Raw genomic sequence first — 20,344 nt, forward strand, 5'->3', positions numbered from 1 at the left:
GGATGAGGGGGTATCTTATAGAAACATATAAAATTATAAAAGGACTGGACAAGCTAGATGCAGGAAAAATGTTCCCTATGTTGGGCGAGTCCAGAACCAGGGGCCACAGTCTTAGAATAAAGGGGAGGCCATTTAAAACTGAGATGAGAAAAAACTTTTTCACCCAGAGAGTTGTGAATTTGTGGAATTCCCTGCCACAGAGGGCAGTGGAGGCCAAATCACTGGATGGATTTAAGAGAGTTAGATACTCTAGGGCGTCAAGGGATATGGGGAGAAGGCAGGCACGGGTTATTGATAGGGGACGATCAGCCATGATCACAATGAATGGCGGTGCTGGCTCGAAGGGCTGAATGGCCTCCTCCTGCACCTTTTTCTATGTTTCTATGTTTAAGTCAATGTTCATACCGCTGGGGTGCAAACTGCCCAAGCGAAATATGAGGTGCTGCTGTTCTAATTTACGGTGGGCCTCACTCTGGCCATGGAGGAGTTGAAGTGCTGAGCCACCAGGAGATCAGGTTGGTTATTGTGAACCGAGTGTGTGTGTGAGAGTGTGTGTGTGTGAGAGAGTGTGTGTGTGTGAGAGAGAGAGTGCGTGTGTGAGAGTGCGTGCGTGGAAGAGAGAGGGTGTGTGTGAATGAGAGATGGACTGTGTGTGTGAGAGAGAGGGACTGTGTGTGTGTGTGACAGAGAGAGGGGGGAGTGTTGTGTGTGTGTGTGAGAGACTGTTTGTGTGTGTAAGTGAGAGAGAAGGAGAGAGGGAAAGGGGGAGTGTTGTGTGTGAGAGAGAGAGGGACTGTATGTGTGTGTTTGAGAGAGGGAGGGAGAGAGGGGGAATGTTGCGTGTGCGAGAGAGAGCGCCAACCTATCTACGTGGCGGTGTGCCAGCAGACTGGAGGAGCGGGCTAAGGCCTTGCCACAGAGCGGGCAGGTGAAGGGGCACTGACCGGTGTGGACTCGCCAGTGCTCCTGCATGTGGTCAAGGCGGGTGAAGCCCTTACCACAGGATGGGCAGGGGAAGGGACTCTCACCGCCGTGGGTACGCCGGTGCTGCCACAGGTTGGACATGCGGGTGAAACCCTTGCCACACTCAGTGCACACAAAGGGTCTCTCTCCGGTGTATATCCGCTGGTGCTCCCGCAGCCCCCATGCTCTGTTGTCACAGTGGGAGCAGCTGGTCGCCGACGTGGGTCCGCCGGTGCCGCCGCAACCCCCGTGAGCTGTCAAACACCTCACCGCAGTACGGGCAGTCATAGGGCTGGCCACTGGTGTGCATGTGCTGGTGAGACAGGGTGTGGGAGGCCGTGGCAAAGCGCTCTCCACACACCGGGCTGGTGAAGGGACAGTCGCCGGCGTGCACCCGCTGGTGGGACAGCAGATAGGTCGAGCGGGTGAATCTCTTGCCGCATTGGGTGCAGGTGTAGAGGCGCTCGCCGGTGTGGGTGCACTGGTGCCTCAGCAGGTGGCTGGAGGAGCTGAAGCCCTTGCCGCTTTGGGTGCATGTGTAGGGGCGCTCGCCAGTGTGGGTGCGCTGGTGCTTCATCAGGCTGCTGGAATGGGTGAAGCCCTTGCCGCACTGAGCGCAGGTGTAGGGGCGCTCGCCAGTGTGGGTGCGCTGGTGCACCAGCAGGTTGCTGGAGGATCTGAAGCCCTTGCCGCACTGGGTGCAGGTGTAGGGGCGCTCGCCAGTGTGGGTGCGCTGGTGCTTCATCAGGCTGCTGGAATGGGTGAAGCCCTTGCCGCACTGGACGCAGGTGAAGGGGCGCTCGCCAGTGTGGGTGCGCTGGTGCGCCAGCAGGCTGCCGGACCGGGTGAAGCCTTTGCCACACTGGGTGCAGGTGTAGGGGCGCTCGCCTGTGTGGGTGCGCTGGTGCTCCAGCAGGGTGCCGGTCTGGGTGAAGCCCTTACCGCACTGGGGGCAGGTGTAGGGGCGCTCGCCACTGTGGGTGCGCTGGTGCAACAGCAGGCTGCTGGAGCAGGTGAAGCCCTTACCGCACTGGGCGCAGGTGTAGGGGCGCTCGTCGGTGTGGGTGCGCTTGTGCACCAGCAGGTTGCCGAAGCGGGTGAAGCCCTTGCCGCAGTCATTGCAGGTGTAGGGCCGCTCCCCGGTGTGCACATGCCGATGCTGCTTCAGCTCTGGCAACGACTTGAAGCCTTTGCCGCAGTCGGAGCAGGTGAAGGGCCGCTCACCACAGCCCCGACAACTTGGCAAAGCTCTTGCCGCAGGTGGAGCAGGTGAAGGGCCTCTCACCCGTGTGCACCCAACGGTGCACCTTCAGCACATCCGCCCTCTTGAAGCTCTTGCCACAGGTGGAGCAGGTGAAGGGTCTCTCGCCGGAGTGTGCGCGGTTGTGCCGCAGCAGGTTGCTGGAGCGGGTGAGGCTCTTGCCGCACTCCGAGCAGTCGAAGGGGCGTTCGCCCGTGTGCACCCGCCGGTGGATCTCCAGCTCGCTCGGGCTCTGCCAGGCCTTGCCACACACGTCGCACTCATAACGCTTCTCCTTGTTGTGCCCCATCATGTGGTCCTCCATCGAAGCTCAGCCCCTCGAAGCTCAGCCCGCACACCGAGCAGATGGGGGGGGGGGGGGGGGGGGGGAGAACTCACCGGCACACTGGCTGCCCTCAATGGCCGCTCACGCCCCCTTCTGTCTGTCCACAGCAACGGCTCCTAAACCCTGCAAGAGGGGAACACAGAGGGTCAACAAGCTGACAAACAGGACATGACTAGCACATATTGGGTGCGTTTATGGCGGAGGAAACCCTTATATAATTATGCGCGGCACAGTGACGCAGCGGTACAGTTGCTGCCTCACCGCCAGAGACCCGGGCTTGATCCTGACTGTGGGTGCTGTCTGGGTGGTGTCTGTACGTTCTCCCCTTGATCTGCGTGGGGTTTTACTCCGGGCGCTCCGTTTCCTCCAACATTTCAAAGACGTTCAGGGTTGTTGATTAATCGGCCTCCGCAAAATTGTTAAATTGTATCTAGTGTGCGTAGGATAGTGCGAGTGTACGGGGTAGTCGCTGGTTGGCGCGGACTCCGCCGCCGAAGGACCTGTTTCCGCGCTGCATCTCTAAACTAAACTAAACTAAACCAAACAAGGGCCTCGACCCAAAATATCACCCATTCATTCTCTCCACAGATGCTGCCTGACCCGTTGAGTTACTCCAGCACTTTGTGTCTATCTTCTCCACAGATGCTGCCTGAACTGTTGAGTTACTCCAGCACTTTGTCATAGATTCATAGAGTGATACAGCGTTGGAAAGAGGCCCTTCGGCCCAACTCCTACTTGCTTCCTAGATCCCTCGGCTCCGCACATTCCCTCAGCGCCCCGCCATTCAGTGAAGAAACTGCCCTGGTTTGACTTCCTAAACTGCAACACCCTCGCCACCACCAAACAATGTGAACGCACCCCCAGCAAGCACCCTACCTCCTTCCTTGGCTCACTTGACGCCTCTCTCTCTCCCCCCCCCCCCCCCCCCATTCATCCCCCTCGGCACCAAACACACTCTCCCTTGGTCATAATTCAGCCATTTTGCTCATACCTGTGGCCTTAGTTTAATACAATTTTGGAGTAATGCTTTTATAATTTTTACTTAATTCAATGGAATTTTAATTTTGTCATGGTCCTTTCTGTCATTTTGTTTTCTTTTAGCATAATGAATTATGGTTTTTATTTCAAGAATAAACATGTTTTTAAAAAGCCACAATAGCACAGCTACAACCATTAGACTCAAAACTTTATGGACATGGGTTTAAAAGGCAGCCTGATGATGCATGTGGTTCTTGTGAAATACCAACTTGTGTAATGTCATCACAGCAGATTTATAATTATTTTACCGAGGGGTCGGGGTCGGATGTTTATGGGAACGATTCCACAGCCCAGTTTATCCCGCTTCCCCTGTGTGTTTATAACATTATTTACCCCAGTTTAACCGGGTTTATTTCCCCAGGCGTGTAGTGTATTTGGTGATTTATTGATTATTTACAGAGAGGGGGGGAGCCAGAGAGGGAAATGTTTATAACGTGTTTTATCTCAGGACGCTGCTCCAGACAGTGAGTTTATATTATTGACCCCAGACCAGTTTTATTCCCCCAGACGTGTAATTTATGTGGAGATTGACCTCAGCTCTCTCTCTCTCTCCCCCAGATTTACCGGGTTTATTTATTTCGCTGATTCCGCTGCTGATTTATTTATTTATTTATAACCTCAGTTATTGATCTGAGTGAATAAGAGGGTGAGTCTGGTTTATTTATAACGAGTTTGACCCGTTTTCCCCACACACACACACACGTGTACTGTAGTGTAGATGATGTATCTCCACCATGTTGACCCCACACACACTGTACTGTAGATGATGTTTCTCCACCATGTTGACCCCACAGATCCCGCTCAATCCGCTGCTGATTTACAACATTATTCACCTCAGCTCCGTCCGCAGTGACGTCATCAACTGCCGCTTCTCCGCCGCCATTTTCATGCGGTCGACGGGCAGATTCGGCTCGGGGCGGGCGGGCGGGCGGCCATCTTGGTGAGGGCAGTTGAGGTCGGCGCCGCTGATTGGTCGGTAGCCGGTGGCCATCTTGGTGAGGGCAGTTGAGGTCGGCGCCGCTGATTGGTCGGCAGCCGGTGGCCATCTTGGTGAGGGGTTGACGGTGGCCGTCTGGATGGGTCGCCGTCAGTGGCGCTGGTTGACGGCGGCCATCTTGGTGAGGGGTTTATAGAAGCAGATTATGATATCGTTCAAGAGATTGCTCCCTGGAGCCACTTAGGAGACAGCATGGAGTTAGGAGAATGTCGTTTTACGCATGTCAGCTCTCCACCAGACTTGCTTCTCGAAAGATAAATAACACAGTCTTTTGATAAATAACAGTCTTTTGATTAATAGTTTATTTTAATAGTTTACATAGAAACATAGAAATTAGGTGCAGGAGTAGGCCATTCGGCCCTTCGAGCCTGCACCGCCATTCAATATGATCATGGCTGATCATCCAACTCAGTATCCCGTACCTGCCTTCTCTCCATACCCTCTGATCCCCTTAGCCACAAGGGCCACATCTAACTCCCTCTTAAATATAGCCAATGAACTGGCCTCGACTACCCTCTGTGGCAGGGAGTTCCAGAGATTCACCACTCTCTGTGTGAAAAAAGTTCTTCTCATCTCGGTTTTAAAGGATTTCCCCCTTATCCTTAAGCTGTGACCCCTTGTCCTGGACTTCCCCAACATCGGGAGCAATCTTCCTGCATCTAGCCTGTCCAACCCCTTAAGAATTTTGTAAGTTTCTATAAGATCCCCTCTCAATCTCCTAAATTCTAGAGAGTATAAACCAAGTCTATCCAGTCTTTCTTCATAAGACAGTCCTGACATCCCAGGAATCAGTCTGGTGAACCTTCTCTGCACTCCCTCTATGGCAATAATGTCCTTCCTCAGATTTGGAGACCAAAACTGTACGCAATACTCCAGGTGTGGTCTCACCAAGACCCTGTACAACTGCAGTAGAACCTCCCTGCTCCTATACTCAAATACTTTTGCTATGAAAGCTAACATACCATTCGCTTTCTTCACTGCCTGCTGCACCTGCATGCCCACTTTCAATGACTGGTGTACCATGACACCCAGGTCTCAGCTGCATCTCACCTTTTCCTAGTCGGCCACCATTTAGATAATAGTCTGCTTTCCTGTTTTTGCCACCAAAATGGATAACCTCACATTTATCCACATTATACTACATCTGCCAAACATTTGCCCACTCACCCAGCCTATCCAAGTCACCTTGCAGTCTCCTAGCATCCTCCTCACAGCTAACACTGCCCCCCAGCTTAGTGTCATCCGCAAACTTGGAGATATTGCCTTCAATTCCCTCATCCAGATCATTAATATATATTGTAAATAGCTGGGGTCCCAGCACTGAGCCTTGCGGTTCCCCACTAGTCACTGCCTGCCATTGTGAAAAGGACCCGTTTACTCCTACTCTTTGCTTCCTGTTTGCCAGCCAGTTCTCTATCCACATCAATACTGAACCCCCAATGCCGTGTGCTTTAAGTTTGTAAACTAATCTCTTATGTGGGACCTTGTCGAAAGCCTTCTGGAAGTCCAGATACACCACATCCACTGGTTCTCCCCTATCCACGCTACTAGTTACATCCTCGAAAAATTCTATAAGATTCGTCAGACATGATTTACCTTTTGTAAATCCATGCTGACTTTGTCCAATGATTTCACCACTCTCCAAATGTGCTGCTATCCCATCTTTAATAACTGACTCTAGCAGTTTCCCCACTACCGATGTTAGACTAACTGGTCTGTAATTCCCCGTTTTCTCTCTCCCTCCCTTCTTAAAAAGTGGGGTTACGTTTGCTACCCGCCAATCCTCAGGAACTACTCCAGAATCTAAAGAGTTTTGAAAGATTATTACTAATGCATCCACTATTTCTGGTGCTACTTCCTTAAGTACTCTGGGATGCAGCCTATCTGGCCCTGGGGATTTATCGCCCTTTAATCCATTTAATTTACCCAACACCACTTCCCGGCTAACCTGGATTTCACTCAATTCCTCCAACTCCTTTGACCCGCGGTCCCCTGCTATTTCCGGCAGATTATTTATGTCTTCCTTAGTGAAGACGGAACCAAAGTAATTATTCAATTGGTCCGCCATATCCTTGTTCCCCATGATCAACTCACCCGTTTCTGACTGCAAGGGACCTACATTTGTTTTAACTAATCTCTTTCTTTTCACATATCTATAAAAACTTTTGCAGTCAGTTTTTATGTTCCCTGCCTGTTTTCTTTCATAATCTATTTTTCCTTTCCTAATTAAGCCCTTTGTCCTCCTCTGCTGGTCTCTGAATTTCTCCCAGTCCTCCGGTATGCTGCTTTTTCTGGCTAATTTGTACGCATCATCCTTCGCTTTGATACTATCCCTGATTTCCCTTGTTATCCACGGATGCACTACCTTCCCTGATTTATTCTTTTGCCAAACTGGGATGAACAATTTTTGTAGTTCATCCATGCAGTCTTTAAATGTCTTCAATAGGGGATGTTTAATAGTACTATCATCCCCTCCAAGCTGGTTACCAAACTCGCAGAACTGGGTCTCTGCGCATCCCTCTGCAATTGGATCCTCGACTTCCTCATTCATAGACCACAGTCTGTTCGTGTTGGTGGAAATGTGTCAGACTCGATAACAATCAGCACGGGAGCACATCAAGGCTGCGTGCTCAGCCCCCTGCTGTACTCACTCTATACTCATGACTGCGAAGCCGATCATAGTGCGAACTCCTTCATCAAGTTCGCTGATGGTGATGAGTCAGAGTACAGAAGAGAGATCGAGCGACTGTCCATATGGTGCCAGCACAATAACCTGGCCCTCAACACCAGCAAAATCAAGGAACTGATTGTTGACTTTGGAGGGTGTAGGATGGGGACCCACAGTCCCGTTTATATCAACGGGTGAATGGTTGAAAGGGTCAAGAGCTTCAAATTCGTGGGCGTGCACATCTCTGAACATCTTTCCTGGCCCGAGAACATTGATGCAATTATCAAGAAAGCACATCAGCGCCTCTACCTCCTGAGAAGATTACGGAGAGTCGGTTTGTCAAGGAGGACTCTCTTTAACTTCTACAGGATGCACAGTAGAGAGCATGCTGACCGGTTGCATCGTGGCTTGGTTCGGCAACTTGAGCACCCTGGAGAGGAAAAGACTACAAAAAGTAGTAAACACTGCCCAGTCCATCATCGGCTCTGACCTTCCTTCCATCGAGGGGCTCTATCACAGTCGCTGCCTCAAAAAGGCTGGCAGTATCATCACAGACCCACACAATCCTGGCCACACACTCATCTCCCTGCTACCTTCAGGTAGAAGGTACGGGAGCCTCAAGACTGCAACGACCAAGGAATAGCTATTTCCCCACAGCCATCCGGCTATTAAACTTGGCCCGGACAAAACTCTGAACATTAATAACTCATTATCTGTTATTTGCACTTTATCAGTTTATTTATTCATGTGTGTATATATTTATATAATGGTATATGGACACACTGATCTGTTTTGTAGTCAATGCCTACTATGTTCTGTTGTGCTGAAGCAAAGCAAGAACTTCATTGTCCTATCAGGGATACATGACAATAAACTCAATTGAACTCACTTGAACTTGAACTTGATTTATTGTTGAAGAAAAACAGTAATATATTCATCCAACCTTCTTTGACTCATACACTTTAATCTTCATCAAACTTCAGCATGTCGCTTAGAAATGTTGGAAAACTCCTCATGTAGGAAAGTTCCTCATGCAGGAAAGCTCCTCATGGTCGAAAGTTATTCCTTCTCCATGTTTCTCCAAACTAAACTAACAAATTACTAGCTTTTGCGCTAGAATCCCCGCAGCAAACACGCCCCAGGTGATGCAATAAATCCACCCACATGATTACAGGCAGACTAAATTTAAAGACAAATGCTATAATTAGGACACACAGCATTATGCAAAATGGTTACTACATGGTTGACGGTGGCCATCTTGGTGAGGGGTTGACGGTGGCCATCTTGTTCGGTTCTCACCCTTCAAAGCGCCATCTTGAGAAGGTGCCAATGGCCCACTCACATTTTCCCCATTCTCCCCTTTAAACCTGTCTTTTCCACGTACCTGTCCAAACGTCTTAGTTTCCATCCCTTTGCCCACCAGTGGCCGATCAACGCGTGGAGGAAAGGACTGCGGAAGGTGTATTAATCCGAACATAGACACAATGTGCTGGAGTAACTGGGCGGGACAGGCAGCATCTCTGGAGAGAAGGAATGGGTGACGTTTCAGGATCAGCAGAGGGATCTAGGAGTGGCCAATGTGACCCCTTCCTGCCTCCCCCTATGACGGGCAGCACCAGTGGCCAATGGGACGTGTCCCGCCTCCCTGGCCTGACGTCACAAAGGACCAGTTCCCACCTTCTCCTTCCATCTGCCCCCCCACCCCATGCTGGAGTAACTCAGCGGGTGAGGCAGCATCTATGGAGAGAAGGAATAGGTGATGAGACTCTTCTTCAGACTGATGGTGTGGGTGAGGAGTAGTCGCATTCACCTGGTTCAAGGGTGAAGGGGAAGACACCTTGATAAGGTCCCACATAGGAGATTAGTGGGCAAAATTAGGGCACATGGTATTTGGCGTAGAGTGCTGATATGGATAGAAAATTGGTTGGAGGACAGGAAACAAAGAGTAGGGATTTCCGAATGGCAGGAAGTGACTAGAGGGGTGCCGCAAGGCTCGGTGCTGGGACCACAGCTATTTACAATATACATCAATGTTTTAGATGGAGGGATTAAAAGTAACATTAGCAAATTTGCAGATGACACAAACCTGGGTGGCAGTGTGAACTGTGAGGAAGATGCTATGAGAAAGCAGTGTGACTTGGACAGGTTGGGTTAGTGGCCAGATGCATGGCAGATGCAGTTTAATGTGGATAAATGTGAGATTAACCCCTTTGGTGGCAAATATGGGAAGGTAGATTATTATCTGAATGGTGTCAAGATGTGAGAAGAAGAAGTACAACAGGATCTGGCGGTCCTTGTTCATCAGTCAATGAAAGTTAGCATGCAGGTACAGCAGGAAGTGAAGAAAGCAAATGACTTGTTAGCCTCTATAACAAGAGGAGTTGAGTACTGGAGCAAATGTGTCTTCCTGCAGTTGTACAGGGCCCGTGTGAGACCTCACCTGGAATATTGTGTGCAGTTTTGGTCTGCAAATGTGAGGAAGGACATTCATGCTACTGAGGGAGTGCAGCGTTAGGTTCACCAGGTTAATTCCTGGGATGACAAGACTGTCATATGCTGAGAGATATGCTGAGAGGCTGGGTTTATATACTCTGGAATTTAGAAGGATGAGAGGGTATCATTGAAATTTTCTGAGATTATTATGGGTTTGGACAGGCAAGAGGCAGGAAACATGTTCCCAATATTGGGGGAGCCCAGATCCAGGGCCCACAGTTTAAGAATAAGGGGTAAGCCATTTAGAACGGAGATGAGGAAACACTTTTTCACACAGAGAGTTGTGAGTCTGTGGAATTATCTGCCTCAGAGGGCGGTGGAGGCCGTTTCGCTGGAAACTTTCAAGAGAGAGCTGGATAGGGCTCTTAAATATAGCGGAATCAGGGGATATGGGGGAAGGCATGAACGGGGTACTGATTGTGGATGATCAGCCACAATCACATTGAATGACGGTGCTGGCTCAAAGGGCCGAATGGCCTACTCATGCACCTATTGTCTAGTGAGGTTCCCTGTGGGAGGAGGGGAAGCATTAGGTCCCAGCCCAGTTAGACCACGTGGTGTGAGAGTCTGCAGCATGGCGACTCCAGGCCTGGTCGAGGCCCGTGGTCGAGTGGCACACGGGCGAAGTGTCGGAAGTGCCGGTCAGCGGATGAATGGGAAGGCAGCGAGGGTCGGCGGCTCCGGCGAGACAGTGAGGGTCGGCTGTGTCGGTGAGTCGGTGAAGGTTGGCGGCAATGGCCACGGGTGAGGTCACATAGAAACATAGAAAATAGGTGCAGGAGTAGGCCATTCGGCCCTTCGAGCCTGCACCGCCATTCAATATGATCATGGCTGATTATTCTACTCAGTATCCTGTACCTGCCTTCTCTCCATACCCCCTGATCCCTTTAGCCACAAGAGCCACATCTAATTCCCTCTTAAATATAGCCACTGAACTGGCCTCAACTACCTTCTGTGGCAGAGAATTCCACAGATTCACCACTCTCTGTGTGAAAAATGTTTTCCTCATCTCAGTCCTAAAAGATTTCTCCCTTATCCTTAAACTGTGACCCCTTGTTCTGGACTTCCCCAACATCGGGAACAATTTTCTTGCATCTAGCCTGTCCAACCCCTTAAGAATTTTGTAAGTTTCTATAAGATCCCCCCCTCAATCTTCTAAATTCTAGCGAGTACAAGCCGAGTCTATCCAGTCTTTCTTCATATGAAAGGCCTGACATCCCAGGAATCAGTCTGGTGAACCTTCTCTGTACTCCCTCTATGGCAAGAATATCCTTCCTCAGATTAGGCGGAGAGTCACGCGGGGAGGTCGACGACACCAGCATCCCCTCCACCCACACAGTGTCAGTGGCCGCGCTGCACCGGCACCACGACCCCCTACCAGGGTGATTCACCCCTGACCCTCACACCGGGGTGATTCACCCCCGACCCCCACACCGGGGTGATTCACCTCCCCCCCGACCCCCACACCGGGGTGATTCACCCCCGACCCACACACCGGGATGATTCACCTCCCCTCCCAACCACACACCGGGGTGATTCACCCCCGACCCTCACACCAGGGTGATTCACCCCCGACCCACACACCGGGGTGATTCACCCCTCATTCACCCCACATGGGACGATTTACCCTCCGGACCCCCACAATGGGGTGATTCACCCTCCGGACCCCCAGATAGGGTGATTCACCCGGGTGCCGGGCTGTCTGTAGCCCCACTGCCGCATTTCAGCCGCCAAACACCAAACGATATTGCCAAGTGCAGGAACTATCTTTGAAGTAGTGGGGATGTGTGCGACTGCCCTATGGCTACAGATATCAGGCCCGTACGAAGCTTTTCAAAAAGGGGGGTGGCAGACGGGATTACAAAAAAATTAATGTGAAATAATTTGCGCTCTGCGCACATCACGAGCGTGAAGCGTGAAGTCCCTCGATGCCAGGGTCCAGGGCCTGCTTAAGGGCCCTGGAAGCTCTGGGGTTTTTCATGCTTTCTGATGCATTCTGAGCCTTATTTTGGAGCATTTTTGCACCAAATTTATGACCAATATTTCAGAAATTAACAAGAATCTGAGTGCTTGCCCTCTCCTATAACGTCTCTGCTACCTTGGGTGATGCAGGACAGGACGCGAGCTTTGGGACACTGTGTGAAGCTGTTGCCGTCTGTCCCAGCCTGGTAAAAACCTGGATGGAGTGGATTTGGAGAGGATGTTTCCACTACTGGGAGAGTCTAGGACCAGTGGCCACAGCCTCAGAATTAAAAGACATTCCTTTAGGAAGGAGATGAGTAGGAATTTATTAAGTCAGAGGGTGGTGAACTGTGGGAATTCATTGCCACGGACAGCTGTGGAGGTCAAGTCAATGGACATTTTTCAGGAGTAGATTGATAGATTCTTGATTGATACGGGTGTCGGAGGTAATGGGGAGAAGGCAGGAGGATGGGTTTGAGAGAAGGATAGATAGAGTCATAGAGTGATACAGTGTGGAAACAGGCCCTTCGGCCCAGCATGTCTCATCTGCACTAGTCCCACCTGCCCACGTTTTTTGTTTTTTTAAAATATTTTATTTATTAGAAGTGAGTACAATGCATTGGTACAAACACGATGTTAACATATTACATTGCCTGTACAACTTCCCTTTTTTTAAAGAGAGAAGTGAGAAAGGAGAGAAGAAAAAGAGGTTGTGAAAAGTGAAGAGTAGATTAGTGAGCGTGGGTGAAAAACCAATAAAGAAAAAGTGAGAGAGAAGGAATAAGTGAAGAAGGAAAGTAGGAGGGAGATTATTCCATTGCCACAGTGAGATGATTTATTTTTAATATTCTAAATCATCTTTCACCCATACCTGAAACTGTTGGTTTTCATGATACTATGTCACCACATGAATCCAAGAAATTAATAAATGGGGACCAGCTCCTTAAGAATAGGTCTTGTTTGTCTATTAGGAGGAGTCTCATTTCTTCCAAATGTGCTGTGTCCAGCATATTACTGATCCACATTTTAAATGTTGATATATTAGCATTTTTTCAAAATGTAAGTATAAGTTTTTTTGCTGTTATTAACCCATAATTGAAAAATGAGTTTTGGTGTGTATTTAATTTGTTCCCATCTCCACTTACTCCAAATATAATCATTTCAGTGTTAGGTTCCATTTCTGTCTTAAATAGCTTTGAGAATATATCAAATATATCACAGCAAAATTTATAAAGTTTTGAACAAGAGACAAATGAGTGCGTAATATTGGCATTTTGAGAAAGACATTTATCACAAATGGGAGAAATATTTGAATAAAATTTATTCAACCTAGTTTTGGAATAATATAATCTATGTAATATTTTAAATTGAATTAAGTTATGTCTAGCATTGATCGAACATTTATGTATATGTATCAAATATTTTTCCCATGTTTCTTTTGAGATTTTTATCATTAATTCTTTTTCCCAGTCTTCTCTAATTGCCTCTGTTGATGGTAATTCTATATTTAAAATACTGTTAAACAAGTATGATATTAATTTTGTTGACTCCGCATTGATATTCATTACTTCTTCCAGTGGGTCTAAAATTATACTTTGGAATCTTGGTATATATTTCTTCATAAAGTCACATACCTGTAGGTATTTAAAATATTGATTGTTATTCAATTTAAATTTTGATTTTAGTTGTTGAAATGATAATAAATTTCCCAATACATACAAATCACCTACCTTTTTAATTCCCACTTTTTCCCATTGTTTATATGTTTTATCCATACCAGATGGTTTAAATACTGGGTTATTCACTATTGGTGTTAACACTGATACATTTCTTAATTTTAAAGTTAATTTTATTTGTTTCCAGATTCCTATTGTATTTTGTATAATTGGATTCTTCTTATATAACATATTATTCAGCTTTATTAGGGAAAAAAGCTTTCTCCATTCTTATCCATTCCAACTGTTGAGCTGAGCAGAACTGTCCAACCAATAAATTACATTTTTAATATGTACTGCCCAATAATAGTATAGAAAATTAGGTAATGCAAACCCCCCCCCCACCTCTTTGGGTCTGCACAAGTGATTTCTTTTAATTCTATGTGCTTTATAATCCCAAATAAAATTAAAAATTAAAAATATTCGAGTCTAATTTAAAAAAAAAAGTGTTTTGGTATATATATTGGTATAGATTGGAATAAATATATTATTTGTGGTAGCGCTATCATTTTTATAGTGTTTATTCTGCCGATTAGAGACAGTGGGAGCGTTCTCCAAAATTTAATCAGTGAATCAAATGTATTTAATAATGGTATAATATTAGCATTAAATAATGATTTATATCTTCTAGTAACTTGAATACCCAAATACTTAAATTTTTCCGTTGCGATTTTAAATGGAAATTTTAATAGGTGATTCACTTTCTGGGGTTTTAATGACATAATTTCACTTTTATTCCAATTTATTCTATAACCGGAGAAAGAGCCAAATTCCTATATTAGATTTAATAGATTCGGGATGCTCGTTTGGGAGTTTGTAATATATAAAAGTATATCATCTGCATATAGTGCTATTTTATTAATAGTATCCTTAGTATTATATCCCTGAATATCCGGATACCTTCTTATCCTTTCAGCAAGCGGCTCTATCATAAGTGCAAATAGCAGGGGAGATAAAACACAGCCCTGCCTATTGCCCCTCGATAATTGAAATTTTGAAGATAATATATTATTAGTTAGTATTCTTGCCATTGGTTTATCATATAGTAATTTAACCCATCTGATAAAATTCTCTCCCATATTAAATTTTTGGAGTACTTTGTGTAAATACTGCCATTCTACCTGATCAAATGCTTTCTCTGCATCCAGAGATATAACTGACAAGTCTTCCTTTTCCGTTTTGTATGAATACATTATATTAAAAAGGCGTCTCAAATTGTTAGATGATTGTCTTTTAGGTATAAACCCCGTTTGGTCCGGATTTATCAATTTATTAATATATTTACTCAATTTACTTGCTAAAGTTCTTGCTCAAATTTTCTGATCTGTATTTAGGAGTGACATGGCTCTATATGAGCCCGGTTCTTCTAAGTCCTTATCTTTTTTAGGTATTAACGTAATTGTGGATTCAGCTAATGTTTCTGGTAATTTATTTTCGGTAAAGGCATATTTATATAACTTAAATAACCGTGGTACCATTAACTCCTGGAAACCTTTATATAATTCATTATTAAAACCATCTGGTCCTGGCGTTTTCCCATTTTTCAGCTCTTTTATTGTTTCACTTATTTCTTCCCTTGTGATCTGTGCTCCTTATTCCTCTTGTTCCAAAATATCCAATTTTGGCAGATTACAATTATCTAAAAAATCTACAATTATATTGTCTTCTATTTTAGTTTTAGACGTATACAAGTTTTGATAAAATTGGGCAAACATTTTATTAATATCCTGGGGTAACATTAATAGTTCACCATTCTCTGATTTGATTTTAGTAATCGTCTTTTCCTTCTCCTGGTTCTTCAATTGTCTAGCCAGAAGTTTATGTGGTTTATCATCAAATTCAAACTGTGCCTGTTTTTCAATCTGAAATAATCTTATTACTCTTGCCGATAATATTCGATTAAGTTTAAATTTCAATAAAGTGATCTTATTATGTTTATGTATAGTTGGGTCTTTTGCGTTATCTAATTCTAATATTTTAATTTCCTTTTCTAAAGTCTCTTGTTCTATGGAGTTCTTTTTATTTTGGTAACTTTGATATGAGATTATAACTCCACGTATAAATGCCTTAAAAGGTTTCCATAATAAAGATGGTGAAATGCTTGGTGTCTCATTTGTATCAAAAAAGAATTTCATTTGTTGTTTTAAATACTCATAACCTTGTGGATTATTAATTAAATGTGTATTAAAACGCCAAAACGATTTTATACCTGGCGTTCCCTCTAGTTTTAAAGTAAAGGTCAATGGTGAGTGATCAGAAATAATACTATTGTGATATTTAGGGTTAATCGTATAAGGAATTAATTTTGTGTCCACTAAAAAATAATCAATTCTCGAATAAGTTTTATGTACCGCTGAGTAAAATGAGTATTCCCTTCCCGTAGGGTTGACTATTCTCCATACGTCTGTTATATTAGTGTTTTTTTATATATATGTTTAAAAATTCACTAGTTTTAGATTTAACCTTCCTCTTCCTTACTTTTGTTGATTTATCTAAATATGTATCTATAACACAAGTAAAATCCCCCCCTAATATTACATTTTGGTAATTATACTCATCTATTATATCCGTGATTTTCTTAAACAATTGGGGGTTGTCAAAATTTGGTGCATAAATATTTACCAGAGTCAGTGGTGTAGAATAAATTTCTCCTGCCACTATAGTGTACCTTCCTTCCTTATCAGATATAGTGTTCTTTGATATAAATGGTATACCTTTCCGAATAATAATAGCCGTACCTCTAGCTTTAGAAGTAAATGACGAATAATAAGTTTGGCCTATCCAATTTGCTTTAAGTCTCATCTGTGTTTGTAATTTCACATGCGTTTCTTGTAAAAACGCAATATCCACCTATAAGATTTTAATTGAGCCATAATCTTACCCATTTCAATTGGATCGTTCGCACGCCTAATGTTCCAACTACAAAATGTGATTCCTCCATTCCTTTTTCCCCTAATGTCTTGCATTTGGTATCATTTAAAAATAAATTGGATAGGCATATGGATGAGAAGGGAATGGAGGGTTATGGTATGAGTGCAGGCAGGTGGGACTAAGGGAAAAAAGTTGTTCGGCACGGACTTGTAGGGCCGAGATGGCCTGTTTCCGTGCTGTAATTGTCATATGGTTATATGGTTATATGGTTATTCTTAATTAGTTTTGCTAATTTTAATTCATGTGGTGTGGTTAAATACCTTGAGGTTTTGGGTGTGGGGTAACCGTCCCCTATTAACGTTATTTTACATCTCCTCCGTCTATTGAACCTCCATAGGAAGAAAAAAGAAGTGCGTTGAAAAATACATAGAAAAAACAGAATACTATTATTAAGTAAACCATATAACAGTGAATTATAATTTAAAAAAAAGAGTGATTTTAAGGTATCAAAAATGGGATACCTTAAATTCTCGTTGCCACCTAAGGTGGCCCGAATATTATTGACTTCCGCCGTTGGAATTGTACATTGAGCTCAGCCCCCAAATTAAGCTGTCCTAGACAATATCATGCCATTTCCCCTTAATATAGCCAAAAATCTTAACCTACATAGAGAAGGAGAAAAAAAATAAAAAATTGTAACCAGTCAAGCCAAAAAAAAACAAAAAAAAAAACAACGAAAATTTAATCATAAAAAATTATCATCATCATTACTTTTCCACGTGATCTCTTAAATACCCAAACTTTAAACCTTCTATAATTCAATAATTCTTATTCCTTACTTACAATCATGAAATCATAAGACATAAGGACAGGCCTTGTCCTTATACTCAGAGATGCACCTAATTACCAGCCTGTTCCAAGGGTTAATTTCCCTTATCTTAATAGTAACCATCTTCCTGTCGGAACCTTTGGAACTATTCCAAATCCTTAACACCCCCCCCCTTTACTACAGGTTTATAGAATTATAATCTTCTTATACCTATTTTTATTAGTTATTGAGTATTAGAATACATCCAGGATATATTTCCTTACATTTCATCTATTGGAATTATTTAACTGTTAGTAATTTAATAAGCTTCATATAATTAGTTGGTTCTTTACTATTTAATCTTCATTATAATAGTTAAAGCTTTAAATTCAGTCCATAATATCAGTTCTGCTCTTTTTCTTCAGCCTGTCATTTTTTCTTCAGTTGTTTATCTTCTAACTTTTCGTTCAAGGTGAAATCTGAACTCTGTCATTGAAAACACATTCCATTGAGATAAGGCTGTCTGGTTAGTGTCTGAAGCAGGTCCGCCATCTTAATTGTAGTACAGACTTTTATTGAAAGTTTTAATCCTCATCCTTCTCAATTTTCTGTACAATCTCTTGTGCGTACTTAAGTGCCTTCTCCGGATCCCTGAATGAACGTTGAGTTGTTTTGTAAGAAATAAACATCTTGGCCGGATAGACCACGCCGTATCTTATCCCTCGTTGTTCTGGCAAAGTGTTGCTTGCTTTTTTGAATTGATTCCTTTTCTCCATTACTTCGTGAGGGTAGTCCCTATAGAATCTCACGGACTCTCCCTCGAATATAAGCCTCTCACCGTGTGGTATCATCTTCAGGAGTTTTTCCGGGGTTGAAATATCTAAGAACTTCGCAATAATTTGTCTTGGGGGAGCATTTGTTTCTCTTCGGTGAGGACCAACTCTGTGAGCCACATCAATACTCACATTTTCCGTCAGCTTAAAGACCTCTTTGATTATTTTGGAGACAAGCACCGGCATATCAATTCCTTGCTCTCGTCTCTCCTTTACTCCTACAATCCTTAAGTTCAATCTTCTTGCACTCGCTTCTAAATCATGACATTTGTCCATCAATTTAATCAATTGCTCCCGATTATCACTTTGTTCCTTTTTCAGAATCGATATTTCACGAGCCATCTCCTTCATTTCAGTTATAATCTCTTCTGTCACGATGTCAGACTGTTTCATCTCTTCAATCAACATATCAAATTTATTTTTATGATCACTTTCTAGTCTTTCAAATTCCAGTGCTGTTCTCTAATCAAAGTCACTGAATTTCTGCTTCAGAGAAGTATACATTTCCCTTGATTCTTCTCGAGCAGCATCTATTTTCTTGGATAAGTTAACTTCCAGTTTACAGAGATTGTTCTCCAGTGTAGTATTAATACTGGAAAACATTTCGGAGAAGTCTTTAGTAAGATCTTTAGTAAGATTAGCTCTTACCGTTTGTTCCAGCTGTTTCAGCTCCTTCTCCTTTTCTTTGGCCTCTCCTCTTGTAGCCATTTCAAATACTGCTTGTTGAGGAATGGACTCTTCTTCTGAGCTTTCAATTGTTTGATATGAAACAGACTTTGTTGATTGAAGAGCTTCCAAATCTTCTTGAACCTGAAGTCGGATAGTAGCTTTCCTGGGTCCTCATGTGAGTTTTCCTTTTCTCATCTAAAGGTCCCGTTAAACTCCGATTTTTTTGTTGATTTATGATGACGTCACTCCCACGACGCCAAGCAACCTTCGGTGAGTATTTTTTTAAATCATTCCCGACTTTAGAAAGGCTTTTTATGCGATTCACGGGAAGCTGAGCTCAATGCTGTGCCCTCACCACAACATGGCCACACCGGAAATGGAATTTTCGTCACTTTTTCGGCTCTTCATGTGCTAACATTTCGTCGCAATATGCGTCGAATGGTACAACTCTACCATTGTGCCACCGTGCCACCCCAGATGTAGGTGCAGTGTAAGGTCGTATGTGATAGAAGCAGACTAAGGCCATTCGGCCCATCAAGTCTACTCCGCTATTCAATCATGGCTGATCTATCTCTCCCTCCTAACCCCATTCTCCTGCCTTCTCCCCTTAACCCCTGACACCCGCACTAATCAAGAATCTATCTCTGCCTTAAAAATATCCACTGACCTGGCCTCCACATCCTTCTGTGGCAAAGAATTCCACAGATTCACCACCCTCTGACTAAAGAAATTCCAACATCTCCTTCTCAAAGCAACGTCCTTTAATTCTGAGGCTGTGACCTCTGGTCCTTGACTCTGCCACTAGTGGACACATCCTCTCCACATCCACTCTGTCCAAGCCTTTCACTATTCGGTAAGTTTCAATCAAGTCCCCCTCATTCTTTTAAACTCCAGCGAGTACAGGCCCAATGCCGACTAACGCTCATCATATGTTAACTCACACATTCCTGCAATAATTCTTGTAAACCTGTAAATATAGAATCTGGGGGTGAATTTGATGAGAATGTGGGGAGAATACAAAGAGATCAGCGTAGGATAAGTGGTGCTTGGACAATATGGACCCGATGGGCCGAAGGGCCTGTTTTGCGCTGTATCACTATTACTAGATTCTCTCCCCTAAATTAAGTATTAACCCAGATAGGTTAAACACAAAGTAGCGGGTCAGGCAGCATCTGTGGAGAACATGGATAGGTGACGTTTCACAGAGTGCTGGAGGATCACAGTGGATCAGGCAGCATCTGTGGAGAACATGGGTAGGTGATTTACATTGGGAAGGGCCCTGACCCAATATGCCATATGTCCATTGCCGCAGGGGTGATGCCTGAGCCGCTGAGTTAGTAAAGTATTTAAGTTTAGTTTAGTTTAGAGATACAGCAGAGTTTAGAGAAACAAGAGGTGTTTCGGCACCGAGTCCCCGGCGCCCAGCGATCCCCGCACACTGACACTACCTTACACTCACTGGGGAACCAAGCCAATCAAGCTGTAAACCTGTATTTCTTTGGAGTGTGGGAGGAAACCGGAAATCTTGGAGAAAACCCACACAGGTCACTGGGAGAACGTACAAACTCGGTACAGACAGCACCCGTAGTCAGGATGAAACCCGGGCCACTGGCGCTGTGAGGCAGCAACTGTACGCTGCCACTTTGTGCTGTGCTCAGGGTTACGGCTCCTGCAGTCTCGCCTCATCTCCAGCAGGGGGCAGAGACTCACCATCAGGACGCCCAACATCATATGATCACCT

At 44.6% G+C, this 20,344-nt stretch overlaps 1 pseudogene; it reads right to left on the minus strand.

The window, feature by feature from the left end:
* Positions 1 to 1,189: 1,189 nt before the first annotated feature.
* Positions 1,190 to 8,509, minus strand: LOC116982299 (annotated as a pseudogene).
* Positions 8,510 to 20,344: the final 11,835 nt, after the last annotated feature.

This window comes from Amblyraja radiata, chromosome 16 (genome assembly GCF_010909765.2).
Source record: "Amblyraja radiata isolate CabotCenter1 chromosome 16, sAmbRad1.1.pri, whole genome shotgun sequence".
Classification (NCBI taxonomy): Eukaryota; Metazoa; Chordata; class Chondrichthyes; order Rajiformes; family Rajidae; genus Amblyraja; species Amblyraja radiata.